We start from the raw sequence: 21274 nt of genomic DNA, 5'->3' as shown, positions 1-21274 counted from the left end.
CAGGATCACACCCTGAGCCAAAGACAGATGCTCAACCATTGAGTCACCCAGGCGCCCTGGTGAGGGAAGGTCTTATTAAAGAAGACCAGAAAAATGAGGTAAACTTACAGAAGATGAGGTAAAAGACAGAAGGACGGCCCTGGGAAGTTCCCCAGGCAGAGGAGAGCTTTGAAGTTTCCAGGGATTCAAGAGAAGTTTCAGGGAGTCCGTAAGGGCTGCTACACCACCTTTTTCATAGCACTCCTTGAAGGGGGCAGTTTTGACTCCAAGTCCTAGTGTTGTATCTATTGCAATTAAGTAACAGGTAACAGCAAAGGGGTGACTTTTCTAATTCCCACAGGAATCAGTGGTGGGGCAGGCTAGACTTTTGAGTTCATCTTTATGAACAATAGGAAGGAAATGGAAGTTTTTGAGAAGAGGAGTGATGTTCCTGATTGCTTTAAAAATGATTATTTTTCTGAGGTAGGTAAAACTGGAGATGGGAGAAAATCGGGAAAGAAAGTCAAAAGTCTGGTTTTGGACATGTTTAGTCTGTGATATTCATGAGAGTCCTAAGTAGAGGTGTTGGATGGACATATGACTATTTGGGACTAAAACTTGGATAAGAGGCGAGGTGGTGCAAAAATAGGAGAGCCATTAAAGCTTAGGAGAGAAGGTCAGTAGTCTAAAATAGTCTAAGGGAGAAGATGGCATGCAGAGGGTTGAGACTGAGCCCTGATGTAGGAGGAGAAGCCAGGGAGCCAGCAAAAGATACTGGGAAGTGGCCAAAGTAGTAGAAGGAAATCCAGGGGAATGTATTCTGGACATGTGTTACTGGCAGTTCCTAACATCCATGGCCTGTGAATAATGGAGCTAGTCATTCCATAAGGTGAAGGTAGATACCCCACTGCCATTGCACAGTTCTAGTCTCCAATATACCTTGACTATAACTTCTATGTTCTTTCAGAGAGCCGCTCTATCAGGGCAAATCGCATTTTGCTAATTGAGTGGCTACATTTCCTGCTTTCTTTAATTTAACTATTGTTGGAAAGATGGCAAGCTGATAAACTTATTTTAAGCACTATTAATTTGAAGGGTTTGATGTTCATTATTCTTCTGAAAAAGTCAAAGAAAGAGTAAACAGTAGATTTACTCTTGGGAATTAACAGAGCTGCATCTAGGGGGAAAAGTTAAAGGATTTTGATTTATTTTGTTTTAATTTCTTTTTTTTTAAAAAGATTTTATTTATTTATTCATGATAGTCACACGCAGAGAGAGAGAGAGGCAGAGACACAGGCAGAGGGAGAAGCAGGCTCCATGCAGGGAGCCCGACGTGGGATTCGACCCCGGGTCTCCAGGATCGTGCCCTGGGCCAAAGGCAGGCGCCAAACTGCTGTGCCACCCAGGGATCCCTATTTTGTTTTAATTTCTTAAAGAAAAGCTAAAGAATATAACACTCTGAAGAAACATTGTTATTTGGTTGCTTAGTACTGTGATGCCTTTTATGACTTCTAGAAATGTCTCACAAATTTATAGTTACATGATGATCAGTAAAAGAACATTTAAAAATGATGATATTAATGGGGCACCCTGGTGGCTCAGTCAGTTCAGTGTCTACTCAGAGCAGGGAGTCTGCTTCTCCCTCTCCCTCTCCCTTTTTCCTCTCCACTCATGCTCTCTCTCACTCTCTCTCTCAAATAAATAAATCTTTTTTAAAATGATATTAACATATTTTAAAAATGATATTAACATAACATTAAAGTTGTTTTAACATTATGGATGAGGCAGTGTTGGCACTTTTTATACATTATTTTATTTACTACAGTAGCGCAGCCAGGCAAATTTTATCATTTCCATTGTGTGGATTAAGAAACAGGGCAGGGATCCCTGGGTGGCGCAGCGGTTTGGCGCCTGCCTTTGGCCCAGGGCACGATCCTGGAGACCCAGGATCGAATCCCACATCGGGCTCCCGGTGCATGGAGCCTGCTTCTCCCTCTGCCTGTGTCTCTGCCTCTCTCTCTCTGTGACTATCATAAAAAATAAAAAAAAATTAAAAAATTAAAAAAATAAAAAAATAAAAAAGAAACAGGGCAGAGTCTGTGCAATGTATCTAAATGGTGGACCTGAACACATAGTAACTTAAAACAAAAACGTGTTATCTCACAGTTTCTGTAGACCAGGAATTTGGGAGTAACTTTGATGGCTGTCTCTGGCTGTAGGTCTCTCATAAGGTGACAGCTAGGATATTGGACAGACCCGCAGTCCCCTGACAGCTTGAGTGCTGCTAGATCTCCTTCCTAGTTGGCTCACTCAGAGGGCTATTGGTAGGAGCCCTCCATTTCCCACCATGTGGATCTTTCCATAAGACTGCTTGAGATTCCTTAAGATGTGTCAGTTGGCTTTCCTCAGAACAAGTGATTCAGAAGAGATTAAGATGGAAGTGGCAATGTCTTTTATGAACTAGCCTTGGAAGTCTCACTGTCATTTCTGCTATCATCCAGTTGTTTACACAAGTTGGCCCTATTCATTGTGGAAGAAGCCTACACAGGGATGTGACTATTAGGAGTCAGGGATCATTGGTCATCTTAGAAGCTGCTTACCATAGCGGGCCTTAGGATAGTGCTTTTCTCAGAAGACATAGTGATTTGCAAAAATATCTTTTCTTTGTACAAAACTTAGAGTTTTACCTGGAAACAAGGAAAGGAGAAACTCTCCCAGGTTCTTTCCATCCAAATGAATATATAAGGTCTATTTGGTGTTCTAGATTACCTCCTTACTCCTATTTGTTTAAAGATGTATTTATTTATTCATGAGAGACACAGAAAGAGAGGCAGACACAGGCAGAGGGAGAAGCAGGATCCCTGCGGGGGGACTGATGTGGGACTTGATCCCAGGACCCCAGGATCACGACCTGAGCCAAAGGCAGATGCTCAACCACTGAGCCACCCAGGCACCCCCTTCTTACTCCTATTAAAGAATTTCAGAGTTCTTCATTAGAAAAATGACAATTATATTTAACTTATTACTTAATTAAAGTATAATTAACACAATGTTATATTAGTTTCAGATGTATAATATAATGATTCAACAATTCTGTGCATTACTCAGTGCTCATCACCATAAATGTAGCCACCATCTGTCACCAAACAACATTATTACCATCTTATAGACCATATTCCGCACTTTTCATCTCCGTTGACTCATTTATTTTGTAACTAGAAGTTTGTACTTCTTAATCACCTGTATCTATTACACCCATCCTCTATACCCATATCCCCTCTGGCAACCACCAGTTTGTTCTCTGTATTTAAAAGCCTTTTTTATGCCTCTTTTCCCCCTTGTTCCTTTGTTTTGTTTCTTAAGTTCCACATATGAGTGAAATCATATGATATTTGACTTTTCCGGTCTTATTTCACTTAGCATCATACCCTCTAGATCCATCCATGTTGTTGCAGATGGAAAGATCTCATTCTTTTTTATGGCTGAGTATATTCCATCATATATATGCCACATCTTCATCTACTTCATCTGTGGATGGATACTTGCATTGCTTCCATATCCTGACTATTGTAAATGCTGCAATAAACATAGGGGTGTGTGTATCTTTTTGAATTAGTGTTTCATTTTATTTAAGTAAATACCCAGCAGTGAACTTACTGAATCATATGGTATTTCTATTTTTAATGTTTTGAGGATCCTCTGTACTCTTTTCCACAGTGACTACAATGATTTGCATTCCCACCAACCACATGCAAGTATTTCCTTTTCTCCATATCCTTGTCAACACTTGTTATTTCTTGCCTTTGATTTTAGCCATTCTGACAAGTGTGAGGTGATATCTCATTGTGGTTTTGATTTGCATTTCCCTGATGATGAGTGATATTGAGCATCTTTTCATGTGTCTGTTGGACATTTGTATGATTTGTGGCTTTTTTGGGGGTTGAGTTGTATAAGTTCTTTATATATTTTGGATGTGAACCTCTTATTTGGATATATTATCTGCAAAGATCTTCTCCCATTCAGTAGGTTGTCTTTTATTTTGTTGATGGTTTCCTTTGCTGTGCAAAAGCTTTTCATTTTGATGTAGTGTCAATAGTTTATTTTTGCTTTTGTTTTTCTTGCCAGAGGAGGCATATCTAGAAAAATGTTCTGCAGCCAATGTCAGAGAAATTACTGCCTATGTTTTCTTCTAGAACTTCATGGTGTCAAGTCTCACAGTTAGGTCTTTAATATTTTTTGAGTTTATTTTTGTGTATGGTGTTAGTAAGTTATCCACTCCCATTCTTTTGCATATAGCTGTCTTGTTTTCCCAGCATCATTTATTGAAGAGGCTGTGTTTTCCCATTGTATATTCTCTTTTACAAATATTTTATTTATTCATTTGAGAGAGAGTGAGTGAGAGAGAACATGGTGGCAGAGGCAGAGGGAGAAGCAGACTCCTCGCGGAGCAGGAAGCCCGATGTGGGACTTGATCCCAGGACCCTGGGATCATGACCTGAGCCAAAGGCAGATGCATTGGGATTGCATTGAATGTGTAGATTGCTTTGGGTAGTATGGACATTTTAACAATATTTGTTCCTTCAGTTCATACTTTCATCAGTGTTTTGTAGTTTTCGGAGTATAGGTCTTTCATCTCCTTGGCTAATTTTATTCCCAGGTATCTTACTCTTTTTGGTGCGATTGTAGGTGAGATTGTTTTCTTTTCTTTTCTTTTTTTAATATTTTGTTTATTTATTTATAGAGACACACAGAGAGAATGAGAGGCAGAGACACAAGCAGAGGGAGAAGCAGGCTCCATGCAGAGAGCCTGACGCGGGACTCCATCCAGGGTCTCCAGGATCACGCCCTAGGCTGCAGGTGGCGCCAAACCGCTGCGCCACCGGGGCTGCCCTGAGATTGTTTTCTTAATTTCTCTTTATGCTACTTCATTATTAGCGTATAGAAATACGACAGATTTCTGTGTATTAATTTTGTATCCTGTGACTTTATGAATTCATTTTAGTTCTTGTAGTTTTTTGGTGGTGACTTTAGGGATTTTTTTTATATATAGTATCATATCATCTGCAAATAGTGACAGTTTTACTTCTTCACCAATTTAGATGCCTTTTATTTGTATTTCTTCTCTGATTGCTGTGGCTGAGACTTCCAGTACCATGTTGCATAAAAGTGGCGAGAGTGGATGGCTTTGTCTTTTTTCTGATCTTAGAGGAAAATCTCTCAGTTTTTCACCATTGAGTATGTTAGCTGTGGACTTTTCATATATGGCCTTTATATGTTGAAATGTGTTTTCTCTAATCCCACTTTGTTGAGAGCTTTTGTCGTGAATGAATGCTGTACTTTGTCAAATGCTTTTTCTGCATCTTGTTGAAATGATTGTAAAGTTTTTGTTTTTTCTCTTGTTAATGTGATGTATCATGTTGATTGATTTGTGAATATTGAACTACCTTTGCATCCCTGGAATAAGTCTTATTTGATTATGGTGAGTGATATTTTTTAATGTATTATTGAATTCTGTTTGCTAATATTTTGTTGGTATTTTGTTGAGGATTTTTGCATCTATGTTCATCAGAGGTATTGGACTAATCATATAGTTTTGGAGAGATAATAGCAGAGATGTAATTTTCTTTTTTTCATAGTGTCTTTACCTGGTTTTGGTATCAGGGCAATGCTCATTTTGTAGAATGAATTTGGAAGCTTTCCTTCCACTTCTATTTTTGGAATAGTTTGAGAAGAATAGGTATTAATTCTTCATTGGATGTTTGGTAGAGGGGCGCCTGGATGGCTCATTGAGTTAAGCATGGACCTTCCACTCAGGTCATGATCTCGGGGTCCTGGGATCAAGCTTCACATTGGCCTTCCTGCTCTGCTGGGAGCATGCTGTCTCTATGCTTCTACCCCTCTACTCTGCTTGTGCTCTCTCATGCTCACTCTATCTCAAATAAATAAAATCTTAAAAAAAAAGAATGTTTGGTAGAATTTACCTGTGAAACCATCTGGTCCTAGACTTTTGGTTATGGGGAGGTTTTTCTATTTTTAAAAGATTTTGTTTATTTACATGACAGAGAGAGAGCATAAACAGGGGGAGAGGCAGGCTGAGGGAGATGGAGAGGCAGGCTCCACAGGGAGTCTGATGCGGGGCTCCATCCAAGGGCCCCAGAATCACGACCTGAGCTGAAGGCAGACACTTAACTGACTGAGCCATTAAGCACTCAGGAGTTTTTTGATTACGGATTCAATTTCATTGCTATAATCAGTCAGTTCAAATTTTATATTTCTCCCTGATTCAGTTTTGGAAGGTTGTATGTTTCTACAAATTTATACATTTCTTCTAGGTTGTCCAGTTTGTTGTCATATCATTTTTTATAATATTGGTTTATAATCCTTTGTATTTCTGTGGTGTCAGTTGTTATTTCTTTTCCTTCATTTCTGATTTTATTTATTCGAGTCCTCTCTTTTTTCCTTGATGAGTGTGGCTAAGTGTTAGTCAATTTTGTTGATTATTTCAAAGAATTAACTTCTGGTTTGATTGATCTTTTCCTCTTTTTTTAAGTCTCTATTTTATTTATTTCTGCTCTAATTTTTATTATTCCCTTCCTTCTACTGGCTTTTTTTTTTCCTAGCTCTTTTAGGTGTAAGTTTACATTGTTTATTTGAGATTTTTTTTTCCTTTAGGTAGACCTGTATTGCTATAAACTTCCATTAGAGCTGATTTTGCTATATCCAAAAGATTTTGGACTATTGTGTTTTCTTTCCTTTATTATTAAAGGTTTTATTTATTTGAGACAGAGAGAGCAAGAGCATGCAGTGAACTAGGGGAGGGGCAGAGGGAGAAGCAGACTCCCCAGTGAGCAGGGAGCCCAACAAGGGGTTCCATCCCAGGACCCTGGGATCAGGACCTGAGCTGAAGTCAGATGCTCTACTGACTGAGCCACCCAGGCACCCCTGGACTATTGTGCTTTCATTTTCACTTGTCTTCCTGTACTTTTGAATTTCCTTTTTTAGTTCATGATGACACATTCATTGCTTACTAGCATGTTATTTAGCTTCCATGTTTTTGTGTTCATTCCAAACTTTCTCTTGTGATTTCTAGTTTCTTTTTTTTTTTTTTTAAGATTTTATTTATTTATTCATGAGAGACATAAAGAGAGAGAGGGGCAGAGCCACAGGCAGAGGGAGAAGCAGGCTCCATGCAGGGAACCCAATGTGGGACTCGATCCTGGGACTCCAGGATCACACCCTGGGCCAAAGGCAGGTGCCAAACTGCTGAGCCACCCAGGGATCCCCTGATTTCTAGTTTCATATGGTTGTCAAAAAAGATGCACAATATGATTTTAGTTTTCTTGAATTTATGGATACTTGTTTTGGGGCCTAACATGTGATTTATCCTGGAGAATGTTGCATGTGCCCTTGAAAATAATGTATTCTGTTGTTTTGGGATGGAATGTTTTGTATATATCTTTTAAATCCATCTGGTTTAGTGTGTCATTCAAAGCCACTATTTTCTTGTTGATTTTGTCTGGATGATTTATCCATTTATGTAAGTAATGTATTAAAGTCCTTTACTGGGTACATGGGTGACTCAGTGGTTGAGTGCCTGCCTTTGGCTCAGGTCGTGGTCCCGGGGTCCTGGGATCAGGTACTGCATCGGGTTCCCTGTGGAGAGCCTGCTTCTCCCTCTGCCTATGTCTCTACCTCTTTCTCTGTATCTCTCATGAATAAATAAAGAAAATCTTAAAAAAAAAAAAAGTCCCATACTATTATTCTATTACTGTCAATTTCTTTTTTTTTAAATTTTTGTTATTGGAGTTCCATTTGCCAACATATAGCATATCACCCAGTGCTCATCCTGCCAAATGCCTCTCTCGGTGCCCATCACCCAATCACCCCAACACATGCCCACCTCCCTTTCCACTACCCCTTGTTCGTTTCCCAGAGTTAGGTGTCTCTCATGTTTTGTCACCCTCACTGGTATTTTCACTCATTTTCTCTCCTTTCCCTTTTATTCCTTTTCACTAAATTTTATATTCCCCAATTGAAGACCATATAATGTTTGTCCTTCTCCGATTGACTTATTTCACTCAGCATAATACCCTCCAGTTCCATCCACATTGAAGCAAATGGTGGGTAGTGGTCGTTTCTAATGGCTGAGTAATATTCCATTGTATACATAGACCACATCTTCTTTATCCATTCATCTTTCAATGGACAACGAGGCTCCTTCCACAGTTTGGCTATTGTGGACATTGCTGCTATAAACATTGGGATACAGGTGTTCCGGCGTTTCACTGCATCTGTATCTTTGGGGTAAATCCCCAGCAGTGCAATTGCTGGGTCGTAGGGCAGATCTATTTTTAAGTCTTTGAGGAACCTCCACACAGTTTCCCAGAGTGGCTGCACCAGTTCACATTCCCACCAACAGTGCAAGAGGGTTCCCCTTTCTCCACATCCTCTCCAACATTTGTTGTTTCCTGTCTTGTTAATTTCCCCATTCTTATGGGTGTGAGGTGGTATCTCATTGTGGTTTTGATTTGTATTTCCCTGATGGCAAGTGATGCAGAGCATTTTCTCATGTGCTTGTTGGCCATGTCTGTGTTTTCCTCTGTGAAATTTCTGTTCATGTCTTTTGCCCATTTCATGATTGGATTGTTTGTTTCTTTGCTGTTGAGTTTAATAAGTTCTTTATAGATCTTGGATTCTAGCCCTTTATCTGATACGTCATTTGCAAATATCTTCTCCTATTCTGTAGGTTGTCTTTGAGTTTTGTTGACCATTTCTTTTGCTGTGCAGAAGATTTTTATCTTGATGAAGTCCCAATAATTCATTTTTTGCTTTTGTTTCCCTTGCCTTCATGGATGTATCTTGCAAGAAGTTGCTGTGGCCAAGTTCAAAAAGGGTGTTGCCTGTGTTCTCCTCTAGGATTTTGATGGATTCTTGTCTCACATTTAGATCTTTCATCCATTTTGAGTTTATCTTTGTGTCTGGTGTAAGAGAATGGTCTAGTTTCATTCTTCTGCATGTGGATGTCCAGTTTTCCTAGCACCATTTATTGAAGAGACTGTCTTTTTTCCAGTGGATAGCCTTTCCTGCTTTGTCAAATATTAGTTGACCATAAAGTTTAGGGTCCACTTCTGGATTCTCTATTCTGTTCCATTGATCTATGTGTCTGTTTTTGTGCCAGTACCACACCATCTTGATGACCACAGCTTTGTGGTAATCTGGCATTGTGATGCCCCCAGCTCTGGTTTTCTTTTTTAATATTCCCCTGGCTATTCGGGGTCTTTTCTGATTCCACACAAATCTTAAGATGATTTGTTTCAACTCTCTGAATAAAGTCCATGGAATTTTGATAGGGATTGCATTGAATGTATAAATTGCCCTGGGTAACATTGACATTTTCACAATATTAATCCTGCCAATCCATGAGCATGGAATATTTTTCCATCTCTTTGTGTCTTCCTCAATTTCTTTCAGAAGTGTTCTGTAGTTTTTAAGGTATAGATCCTTTACCTCTTTGGTTAGGTTTATTCCTAGGTATCTTATGCTTTGGGGTGCAATTATAAATGGGATTGACTCCTTAATTTCTCTTTCTTCAGTCTCATTGTTAGTGTATAGAAATGCCACTGACTTCTGGGCATTGATTTTGTATCCTGACACACTGCCAAATTGCTGTATGAGTTCTAGCAATCTTGGGGTGGAGTCTTTTGGGTTTTCTATGTAGAGTATCATGTCATCGGCGAAGAAGGAGAGTTTGACTTCTTCTTTGCCAATTTGAGTGCCTTATTTCTTTTGTTCCCTGATTGCTGAGGCGAGCACTTCTAGTGCTATGTTGAATAGCAGTGGTGAGAGTGGACATCCCTGTCATGTTCCTGATCTTAGGGGAAAGGCTCTCAGTGTTTCCCCATTGAGAATGATATTTGCTGTGGGCTTTTCATAGATGGCTTTTAAGATGCTGAGGAATGTTCCCTCTATCCCTACACTCTGAAGAGTTTGATCAGGAATGGATGCTGTATTTTGTCAAATGCTTTCTCTGCATCTATTGAGAGGATCATATGGTCCTTGTTTTTTCTCTTTTTGATATGATCTATCACATTGATTGCTTTACAAGTGTTGAACCAGCCTTGCATCCCAGGGATAAATCCCACTTGGTCATGGTAAATAATCTTCTTAATGTACTATTGGATCCTATTGGCTAGTATCTTGTTGAGAATTTTTGCATCTGTGTTCATCAGGGATATTGGTCTATAATTCTCCTTTTTGGTGGGGTCTTTGTCTGGTTTTGGAATTAGGGTGATGCTGGTCTCATAGAACGAGTTTGGAAGTATTCCATCTCTTTCTATCTTTCCGAACAGCTTTAGTAGAATAGGTATTGTTTCTTTTTTAAACGTTTGATAGAATTCCCCTGGGAAGCCATCTGGCCCTGGACTTTTGTGTCTTGGGAAGTTTTTGATGCCTGCTTCAATTTCCTCCCTGGTTATTGGCCTGTTCAGGTTTTCTATTTCTTCCTGTTCCAAGTTTGGTTGCTTGTGGTTTTCCAGAAATGCGCCCATTTCTTCTAGATTGCCTAATTTATTGGCATATAGCTGCTCATAATAAGTTTCTTAAATCTCTTGTATTTCCTTGGTATTGGTGATCTCTCCTTTTTCATTCATGATTTTATTAATTTGAGTGTTTTCTCTCTTCTTTTTAATAAGGCTGGCTAATGGCTGGCTAGTGGTTTATCTATCTTATTAATTCTTCCAAAGAACCAACTCCTGGTTTTGTTGATCTGTTCCACAGTTCTTCTGGTCTCTATTTCATTGAGTTCTGCTTGAATCTTTATTAACTCTCTTCTTCTGCTGGGTGAAGGTTTTATTTGCTCTTACTTCTCCAGCTCCTTTAGGTGCAATGTTAGATTTTTCTATTTGAGTTCTTTCCAGTTTCTTTAATACAAGTTTGCTTGTATTGCGATGTATTTCCCACTCAGGACTGCTTTTGCTGTATCCCAAAGATTTTGAATGATTTTATCTTCATTCTCATTAGTTTCCCTGAATCTTTTAAATTCTCTAATTTCCTAGTTGACCTTTCATCTTTAAGCAGGATGGTCTTTAACCTCCACGTGTTTGAAATTCTTCCAAATTTCTTCTTGTGATTTAGTTCTAGTTTCAAAGCATTATGGTCTGAAAATATGCAGGAGACAATCCCTATCTTTTGGTATCGGTTAAGACCTGATTTGTGACCCAGTATGTGGTCTATTCTGGAGAAAGTTCCATGTGCACTTGAGAAGAATGTGTATTCAATTGTGTTTGGATGTAAAGTTCCGTAAATATCTGTGAAATCCATCTGGCCCAGTGTATCATTTAAAGCTCTTGTTTCTTTGGAGATGTTGTGCTTAGAATATCTATCAATTGCAGAAAGCGCTGTGTTCAAGTCTCCCAGTATAAGTGTATTATTACCTAAGTATGTCTTAACTTTGGTTATTAATTGATTGATATACTTGGCATCTCCCACATTAGGGGCATAAATATTCATAATTGTTAGGTCTTCCCTTTTGGATAGATCCTCTAAGTATGATATGGTGTCCCTCTTTATCTCTTACCACAGTCTTTGGGATAAACTTTAATTTATCTGATATTAGGATGGCTACCCCTGCTTTCTTTTGAGGATCATTTGAATGGTAAATGGTTCTCCAACCTTTTATTTTCAGGCTGTAGGTGTCCCTAGTTCTAAAATGAGTCTCTTGGTGCTCGCTTCAGCAGCACATATACTAAAATTGGAACAATACAGAGAAGATTAGCATGGCCACTGCGCAAAGATGACATGCAAATTCGTAAAGTGTTCCATATTTTTATGGTGATTTGTTTCATGGTCTTTGTATTTGAGTCTAATGCACGTTCTAACATGATAGAAACAATGCATTATTGTGTAGCCACGGTTTTCTGGAGAAGTTGATATTTTAGGAATTGTATTTCAGATCTTAAATAAAATTTGTTTCTAAATTTCAAAAAAAAAAAAAATGAGTCTCTTGTAGACAGCAAATAGATGGGTCTTGCTTTTTTATCCAGTCGGAAACCCTGCGCCTTTTGATGGGATCATTAAGCCCATTCATGTTCAGAGTTACTATTGAAAGATATGAATTTAGTGTCATCATAATACCTATTCAGTCCCTGTTTTTGTGGATTGTTTCCTTGGACTTCCTCTTTCTTTTATAGAGTCCCCCTTAATATTTCTTGCAGAGCTGGTTTGGTGGTCACATATTCTTTCAGTTTCTGCCTATCTTGGAAGTTCTTTATCTCTCCTTCTATTCTGAGTGAGAGCATTGCTGGATAGAGTATTCTTGGCTGCATATTCTTCTCATTTAGGACCCTGCATATATCCTGCCAGCCCTTTCTGGCCTGCCAGGTCTCTGTGGAGAGGTCTGCTATTAACCTAATACTTCTCCCCATAAAGGTTAGGGATTTCTTGCCTTTTGCTGCTTTAAGGATCTTCTCTTTATCTTTGGAATTTGCAAGTTTCACTATGAAATGTCGAGGTGTTGAGCGGTTTTTATTGATTTTAGGGGGGTACCTCTCTGTCTCCTAGATCTGAATGCCTGTTTCCCTCCTCAAGTTAGGGAACTTTCTCAGCTATGATTTGTTCAAATACACTTTCTGGTCCTCTGTCCCTTTCAGCATCCTCTGGAACCCCAGTTAAACGTAGATTTTTCCTTCTTAGGCTGTCATTTATTTCCCTTAACCTTTCCTCATGATCTTTTAATTGTTTTTCTCTTTTTTCCTCAGCTTCCTTCCTTGCCATCAACTTGTCTTCTATTTCATTCAGTCGTTCTTCTACCTCATTAACGCTCGTCGTTAGGACCTCCTGTTTGGATTGCATCTCATTTAATTGTTTTTAATTTCGGCCTGATTAGATCTAAATTCTGCAGTCATGAAGTCTCTTGATTCCTTTATGCTTTTTTCCAGAGCCACCAGTAGCTTTATAATTGTGCTTCTGAATTGGCTTTCTGACATCGAATTGTAATCCAAATTCTGTAATTCTGTGGGAGAGAGGACTGTTTCTGATTCTTTCTTTTGTGGTGAGTTCTTCCTTCTAGTCATTTTGCTCATTGCAGAGTGGCTAAAAACCAATTGTACTGGAAAAAGGAAGGAAAAAGGGAAGGAAAACAAGGGCGGGGGGGGGGGGGGGACAAACAAAAAACAAGGAGGGGTATCCCCTGATTCTATATACGGTAAATCCCTCGACTTCCCCTGGAGCTTTCCAGCACTGCTTGGTTAAGAACTTGCTCTTCCTGGGCTGCTGTGCTGATTCTCAGTGTGTGCACCTGGTGGAGCTGCCCCACCCTCTGCCAGGTGCACAGTTCAACGGGAGCTGTTTATCCTGTGAGGCCCCTGTTCCCTGGTAGCCCACTTCATCCCGTGCACAAGGTGACACAGGGAGGAACAACAGTGGCGGTGGCCAGCCTTCCAGCCCTGGAGTCAGCTCCCACAGTAACTACCAAAGTCTCCCAGTCCGTAGGGGCCTGGAGGCTCGGGGGGTGGGGGGCACTGATCTGCACAGCTTGGGGCCACCCGGGGGCAGTAGCCTCCTCGCTGTCCTGTGTCCTCCCAGTCTCCACCTCCCCAAGGGGAGGATCCTGGGCTGTGTCCTCCGGCGCCCTGGGCTTCGGGGCCTGTGCCACTGGAATCACGCTCCCGGGGCCACGCAGCCCCCTCCGCGCAGAGTCACCTCCCTAGCTGCTGCCCGATGTCAGTTTCTTTATGTCTGTTAATAGTTGGCTTATGTGCTCTTATATTGGATGCATAGACATTTACAATTGTTTTCATCATTATGTAGTGTCCTTCTTTGCCTTTTGGTACAGTCTTTGTTATAAAGTATATTTTGTCTGATAGAAGTATTGCTGTCCCAACTTTCTTTTCGCTTTAGTTTGCATAGTTAAATGTTTTTCCATCCATTTACTTCTGATCTGCATGTGTCTTTAGGTCTGAAGTGAGTCTCTCTCTCTTTTTTAAGATTTTATTTGATTTATTCATGAGAGACACAGAAAGGCAGAGACATGGGCAGAGGGAAAAGCAGGGAGCCTGATACAGGACTCGATCCCAGGACTAGATCCCGGGACTCGGGAATCACACCCTGAGCCGAAGGCAGACGCTCAACCACTGAGCCACCCAGGCATCCCTGAAGTGAGTCTCTTTTAGACAGCATATAGATACCCATTTAGTTACCCTGTATCTTCTGATTGGAACATTTAGTTTATTTACATTTAAAGTAATTATTGATAGATGTATACATATTGCCATTTTGTTACTTGCTTTATGGTTGTTTCTGTAGTTCTTTTTTGTACCTTTTTTCTTCTCTTGCTCCCTTCCCTTGTGGTTGAATGGCTTTCTTATTATCATACTTGGATTCCTTTTTCTCTTTTTTTTTGAATGTGTATGTGCTATAGGTTTTTGATTTGTGATTGTCATTAGGTTCATATATAACATTTTGTGTATAGCCGTCTATATTAAGTTGATGGTAACTTAAATTTGGACACATTGTAACAGCACTACATTTTTACTCTTCCTGTCGTGTTTTATATATATAATGTCATATTTTATATATTTTTATTTTGTGAATCCCTTGACTGATTTTTACAGATACAGTTATTTCACTGCTTTTGTGCTTTCACTTCCTTCCATATTGGTTTTGTAAGTGCTTTAACTACTACTTTTAATGTATGTTTACAGTTATCTGTGAAATTTTTTCCTTTCATAGTTTTCTAATGTTTAGTTATGGTCTTTTCTTTCCACTCAAAAAATTACCTTTAACATTTCTTATAAGACTGTTTTAGTGATGAACTCCTTTGACTTTTGTCTAGGGAACTCTGTCTCTCCTTCTATTCTGAATGATAGCTTTGCTGGGTAGAGTATCCTTGGCTGCAGATTCTTTTCTTTTAGTACTTTGAATATATCATGGCACTGTTTTCTGGCCCACAAAGTTTCTGTTGAAAAATCAGCTGAGGGACCCCTGGGTGGTTCAGCAGTTGAGTGTCTGCCTTTGGCTCAGGGCATGATCCCAGAGTTCCAGGATCCAGTCCCACATCGGGCTCTTTGCTTGGAACCTGCTTCTCCCTCTGCTTGTATCTTTGCCTCTCTCTCTGTCATGAATGAATAAATGAAATCTTTTAAAAAAAAGAAAGAAAGAAAGAAAAATCAGCTGATTGTTTTCTGGGGTTTCCCTTGTATGTAACTGTTATTATTTTTCCGGGCCTTTTTTCTCTTGTTGCTTTTAAATTCTGTCTTTATCACTACTTTTTGCTATTTTAATTATGTGTCTTGGTGTGGACCTCCATTGGTCAATTTTGTTTAGAACTCTCTGTGCCTTCTGGATCTGGATATCTGTTTCCTTCCTCAGATTAGCTAATTTTTCAGTAATTATTTCTTCAAAAAAATTTTCTTTCCCCTTCTTTCTTCTTCTTTTGGAATCCCTTTAATGTAAATGTTACTACGCTTGATGATGTCACTGAATTTCCTTAACCTATTTTCATGTTTTATTATTATTCTTTCTTTTTGATGCTCATCTTGGTTACTTTCCATTATCCTGTTTTCCAGATTGCTGATCCATTCTTCTGCATCCTCTAATCTTTAATTTGCATAGTAAATGTTTTTCCATCCATTCACTTCCAATCTGCATGTGTCTTTGATTCCCTCTAGTGAGGTTTTTTTTTTTTAAGATTTTATTTATTCATGAGAGACACAGAGAGAGGCAGTGACATAGGCAGAGGGAGAAGCAGGCTCCTGCTCCTCCTTCATCAGCAGGGAGCCTGATGTGGGACCTGATCCCAGGACTCCAGGATCATGCCCTGGGCCGAAAGGAGGCGCCCAACCACTGAGCCACCCAGGCGTCCCTCTGGTGAGTTTTTTATTTTAATTTTTTATTTTAGTTATTGGGTTCTTCATCTCTGACCAATTCTTTTTTATATTTTCTCTTTGTTGAAAGTCTCACTGAGATTCTCCACTCTCTTCAGTGAGTACCATTACTTTGAATTTTTTATCAGTCATATGGCCTATCTCTATTTTATTTAGCTCTTCTGCTGTGGTTTGTCCTATTCTTTCATCTGGTACACATTTTTCTGTCTCCTCATTTTGTCTGACTCTCTGTTTCTATGTATTAGGAAGGAGAAAAATGACAATTCTAAATGTTGTAGTATGTCAGTGTTTCCTTGATCATTGTGTATATGCTCACCTTTGTTTCCTTACATGGGGTAATATTAAAATTTGTTGGCCAATACTACTGGCCAGTATTCTGCCTTTATCCATGGTATTTGCATGCTTGTACCATTATAAGAATAATGTCAGGGGCAAGACTAAAGGAAACTGAGGCTTAATGAAAGTTAATCTGTTTCTTAATGAAACAGATTTTATATTTTATCTTATTTATTTCATCCACATAGAATCAGCGACATTGATTGCACTGTGAAAGCCAGTAATTTACAAGCCCACAAAATGGAAAATCAATATTTCACAGAATAGAAAAATCTTTCCTCTGTCTTTTGTTTTATAAATGGGAAAATAAGAGGTCACATCTCCTCATTGATCTTAGTGTTTTAAACAAGCTAATAGCATGCATGCTGATTTTATTTTGAATCAGCAGGAAAATTACATAATAAATAGCTCAGTGTTATTTAAATCAATTAGAATTAAAGAGAAAATGCAAGAATTGGAAGCTGATTATTTATGAAATGTTCAAATATTAGGAGAATTCTCCTCTGTTTATCTGTGTCAGTGTAGTCACCATAATTATGACTCTTGGATTCTTAGAACATAATACAAAGCCAAGCAATCTTTTGTCCATTTTTCATCAATGTGACTAATGGAGATTCAAGCACAGATGGCCTGGGTTGCCTCAAATAGTCACTGGGAAATGCATATACAAAATAGGGCTCAGCATGAGAAATGAATGGAGTTGGGATGCCTGGGTGGCTCAGCGGTTGGGCATCTGCCTTTGGCTCAGATCGTGATCCCAGGATCCTGGGATCGAGTTCTGCATCAGACTCACTGCAGGGAGCATGCTTCTCCCTCTGTCTATGCCTCTGCCTCTCCTTGTGTGTCTCTCATAAATAAATATATAAATTAAGAAAAAAAAGAAATGAATAGAATTGAAATCATTCTCTAATATTTTACTCTTGAGTTTTGCTCTCTTCTTCCTCCCCCCTTACTACTTGAGGGAAATGGAAGAAGAAAGGAGAAAAAGTGTTAGGATTTACTTCCTGAAAGGTAATGTTTTTGCCCACCTATGTGCACCTCATTACAAGTACTTCCAAGATCGTGTTACACCTGCAAGGCTTTTAAATATGGCCTACAGTTTTCTGTGTTGCCTCACAAGGAACCACATCAAAGTTCAGGGTCAAGACTGAGGTGGTCTTAGTTATCAAGCTCCTTTCTTGTTACCTGTGTACCAATCTAATTTTTTCTTACTTTACTCCTTCCTTCCTATGGAGCTCTTGGCTCCTAGTATTTTGTCTGAACATGTATTCCATTTTCTTATGTTGTCAGTTGGCCTGATAGGCTGTGTTTAGTAATTCATCTTTTCAATGCCCCTTGTGATCTGTTCTCAGTGTTTCTGTGGCTTTAAGATCCATCACTTCCTTACAGAGCCTTCCTTGCCCTGGCTGTTTATGACCTTGTCCTGGATCTGGCCACTTCCAGCTTTTGTCCCATCTGCTGCCCTGGCTCTCCTAGTCCCAGCTCCTCACTCTACAACGCGCCCCCCCCCCCCCCACAGTTGTTGACCTTCTCCTTCGCAGAGATGGGAAAGTGGTGAAGGGAACATGGCAAGTCTACTTTAGAGCACATTTAACCTCTCCAGTAGTGGGAAAGTGGCTCCAAATTTGTTAGAATTAAAATACCATTCCTTGCTCTTCATCCTCCAGCCTCCCCCCTTTCTCTTGTCTCTCCTCCCAGATTCAGCTACAGAAAAAGGAATGGAATTTTCAACTTTTAATCAATGTCATTGTCAGATTGTGCCAGATTATAAGGAGTAAGAGACTCCCATTTCCGTAATCTTATTCCTCCATCTCACATCAGACATGCTGGGTCCCCGTGGACTGAAGCAGAATCAAGCTCACTTTCCATTCTTAGTCCTCTAATTATCTTGCCCTTGTGTTCTTTGGAAATATTTCCAACATAATTTTCTCTTTCAGACTGCATAATTATAGTTACTGGAACACACTTCTAAGAGAATAGAGTGCATGAGTATTCTGTGTGCGTTCACTAGACTAATTATAGTATAGCATGATGTATCATTGTCAAATGCATCTCTCCCTAGCTCTCTGATACTGTGTGTTGGCAATGGGAAGATAGTAAATATCTTGTTGGTCAGAGGCAGTTGCCATCAATAGGTGAACCTACAAAATTCAGTACACAGGAAAAAAGATTCTGGTGATTCTGATAAAGTAATAACAAACTTCAAGCTTTTATTTATTCATTTATTTAAGTATTTATGAAGCAACTCTTAGATATGAAAATGTGATTGGTGCTCATTAGGATCAATGGAATTTTCAGATGGAATTCTTTTCAGGCTTTATAACATTATAGTATTTTAGGGGAAAAATAACCCCTCGAGGCCAAATGCAATATGAGTGCTTACGGAAGATGTAGACCCTGCCTTCATAGATTACATGAGCAACTTAATATAGGCAAGGACTTTTTAGTGAGATAGCCTGTGTAGTAGATATTTAGGGCAATGAACTACCTCACCTCCACCTCATCAAGAATGCCTTGTTTGGATGCAGAAGCTTAATGATATTAGATAATTTGTTTCATCCTTTTCTTGGAAAGTTTTCTTTGTTATACCTATGGAAGAGGAAAAGGAACTTGGGCTTATTATAGGGTTGTGACAGTGTCACAGTTATATGAGACCAATGATAGACTCTTGGCCTGGCTTTTTTGGGAATAATATACCTTTCAGGGTGGTTAATGCACATCCTGTGAAAGATCAGAAAGATCATACCTTCTCATGAAGGTATGAACATTTTCTAGTCAGTTTATATGGAAGGAATTTGAGTAGTCAAAGAAAGGAGAGTTACCAAGTTCAGAGTCTGTGTTTTTTTTTGTTGTTGTTGTTGTTGTCTTGTGCATCTGTGTGGTATCTTCCTATGTGTTAGGAAAGAGATGTGAGCTTATTTCAGTGGCTTTGTGACTCCCCAATGCAAGATAGCCCCTAGGATCTTTTTGTCTTGATGTGCTCTACAGTTTGCCTTACCTTTTGGGGTACCCCTGTTGCTGAAATCCATGTGTATTTGTTGTAGATTCACCTAAAATCCTTTGTGCGGCTTCACAGGAGCTGACTGGAAGAGGCTATCATTGAAGTTTTTTTTTTTTTTAATCTATTCCTATGTATTACTAAAGTGAATCTTGTTAATATTTTATCTGAATTATTCATTGTGAGCAAGTATTCCAAGGAGAAATCATCCAAGGTTAGATTGGGGATATATATTTCATAAGATACTTTTCATTCAACGTAATTATTTAAAATTCATCATGAATTTTAATAACCTTACCGCATAGCTCCTTCCTGCTAATTCAATTCCTGCTTAATTTGAACCTCCTGTATCATTTCAGAAAAACCTGTGGAATCAAATTAATTGTAACTGAGGTAACATAATTTTTTCATGCTGATAGAGATTAGCTTAAACAGAGTTGGGCAGACATTAGCTGGTTTAATCACAAATTGTAGAGTTGGGCAGAGAGTAGCTGGTTTAATCACAAATTGACTCTTCATTAGTGAAGGAGAGGCTCACATTTTTAAATGGGGAAGAAAAGCAGGGCAGCCCCAGTGGCGCAGCAGTTTAGCGCCGCCTGCGGCCCCTGGCGTGATCCTGGAGACCTGGGATTGAGTCCCACATCAGGCTCCCTACATGGAGCCTGCTTCTCCCTCTACCTGTGTCTCTGCCTCTCTCTCTCTCTCTGTCTCTATGAATAAATAAATTTAAAGAAAAGAAAAGCAAATTGTATTGAAAAGCACCAGCCACCACTCTGGTACAAGCTGGTTTCTCCCTCACATTCTTTTTTTTTTTTTTTAAGATTTTTTTTTTTTTTTTAATGGTTTGGGGTTTTATTTTTTAAAAGATTTTATTTGTTTATTCATGAGAGGCACACAGAGACTTTTTATTTATTCATGAGAGACACACAGAGAGAGAGAGGCAGAGACATAGGCAGAGGCAGAAGCAGGCTCCCTGAGTGGAGCCGGATATGAGACTCTATCCCAGGACCCCAGGGTCACGCCCTGAGCTGAAGGCAGAAGCTCAACCACTGAACCACCAGGCGTCCCTCTCTTTCACATATTTGTTGGCCATAATTCTGATACTGGTGACAAAAAAAAATTACTTATTACCAGCCAGTGCTGACTTTCTGAGTAGCTGGGAAACTTACCCATGGGGATTATAGAAAGTAAGTTTTTTTTTTTTCTTTTAAGTCAGAATTAAAAGTATCCTTTTTGAAACTATTTAAACTTTCCTGTGGAAGTATGAACTTAGAAACTCGGCGTTTCATCTTGGTGTCCCCTCCCACCAGGCCCACAATGCTTAACAGTGCCTTGTTTTGAACCCTCTGGTACCATTTGCCTTCTCTCCACTGAGGAGTACTTTGTTCCCCTCTGGGCTTTCCCTCCTTCTTCCTTGCTCGCTCTCTCTTTCTTAGGAAGGGGAATTCCCTGTAAAGGTTTTGCTTGGGCAGTACATTTGAGGGTTCAGAGAAAAACATGGATTTCCAGGCTCATTCCATCCCATCATGATGCTGCAACTTTGAGCAGTAACTGTTGGGCAACCAGAGATCATATCTTAAGGGTATCAAAGGGTAGTATATGATGTTGGGAAGTTTGGATTTGTTTTTTGTTAATGGCAGTAAGGAACTCTTGAATGCTTTTGGTAAAATGAATCCGGTACTTTTGTGCCTCTGTTCTTTCTTTTTTTTTTTTAAGATTTTATTTATTCATTTGAGAGAGAGAGAGAGCACCATCAGGGGGAGCAGCAGAGAGAGAGGGGGAAGCTGACTCCATGCTAAGTGGCGAGCCCAACTCAGGGCTGGATCTCAGGACCTGGAGATCATGACCTGAGCTGAGGGCAGATGCATAACCAATGGAGCCATGCAGGTGCCCCCTCTTCTCTTCTTTAAAATGGACTTAATTCATCATTCTCACAGTAACTTGTTCTCTGGCAATTTTTTTAAACCAGTTCTGCAAAATCAAGATCATGAAACTATGTACAAATCATACCTAAATAAAATGAAGCAATACCATCAGATATTCAGGATCACTTGACTTTATAGTGATAGTGGTAAGAAAT

At 39.4% G+C, this 21274-nt stretch overlaps 1 protein-coding gene and 1 non-coding gene across 4 annotated transcripts in view; both read left to right on the top strand.

Annotated features, from left to right (window-relative positions):
* Window positions 1–21274, top strand: part of GPR176 (G protein-coupled receptor 176) — a 133661-nt gene that overhangs the window by 85700 nt on the left and 26687 nt on the right. The gene's annotated exons all lie outside the window — the stretch shown is intronic.
* Window positions 11699–11805, top strand: LOC140623385 (U6 spliceosomal RNA). The gene has a single exon (XR_012023008.1). It is a non-coding gene; the product is annotated as a U6 spliceosomal RNA (small nuclear RNA).

This window comes from Canis lupus, chromosome 32 (assembly GCF_048164855.1).
Source record: "Canis lupus baileyi chromosome 32, mCanLup2.hap1, whole genome shotgun sequence".
In the NCBI taxonomy this organism is placed as follows: domain Eukaryota; kingdom Metazoa; phylum Chordata; class Mammalia; order Carnivora; family Canidae; genus Canis; species Canis lupus.
The sequence above is the reverse complement of the archived record's forward strand: the minus strand, read 5'-3'. Positions and strand labels throughout refer to the sequence as shown.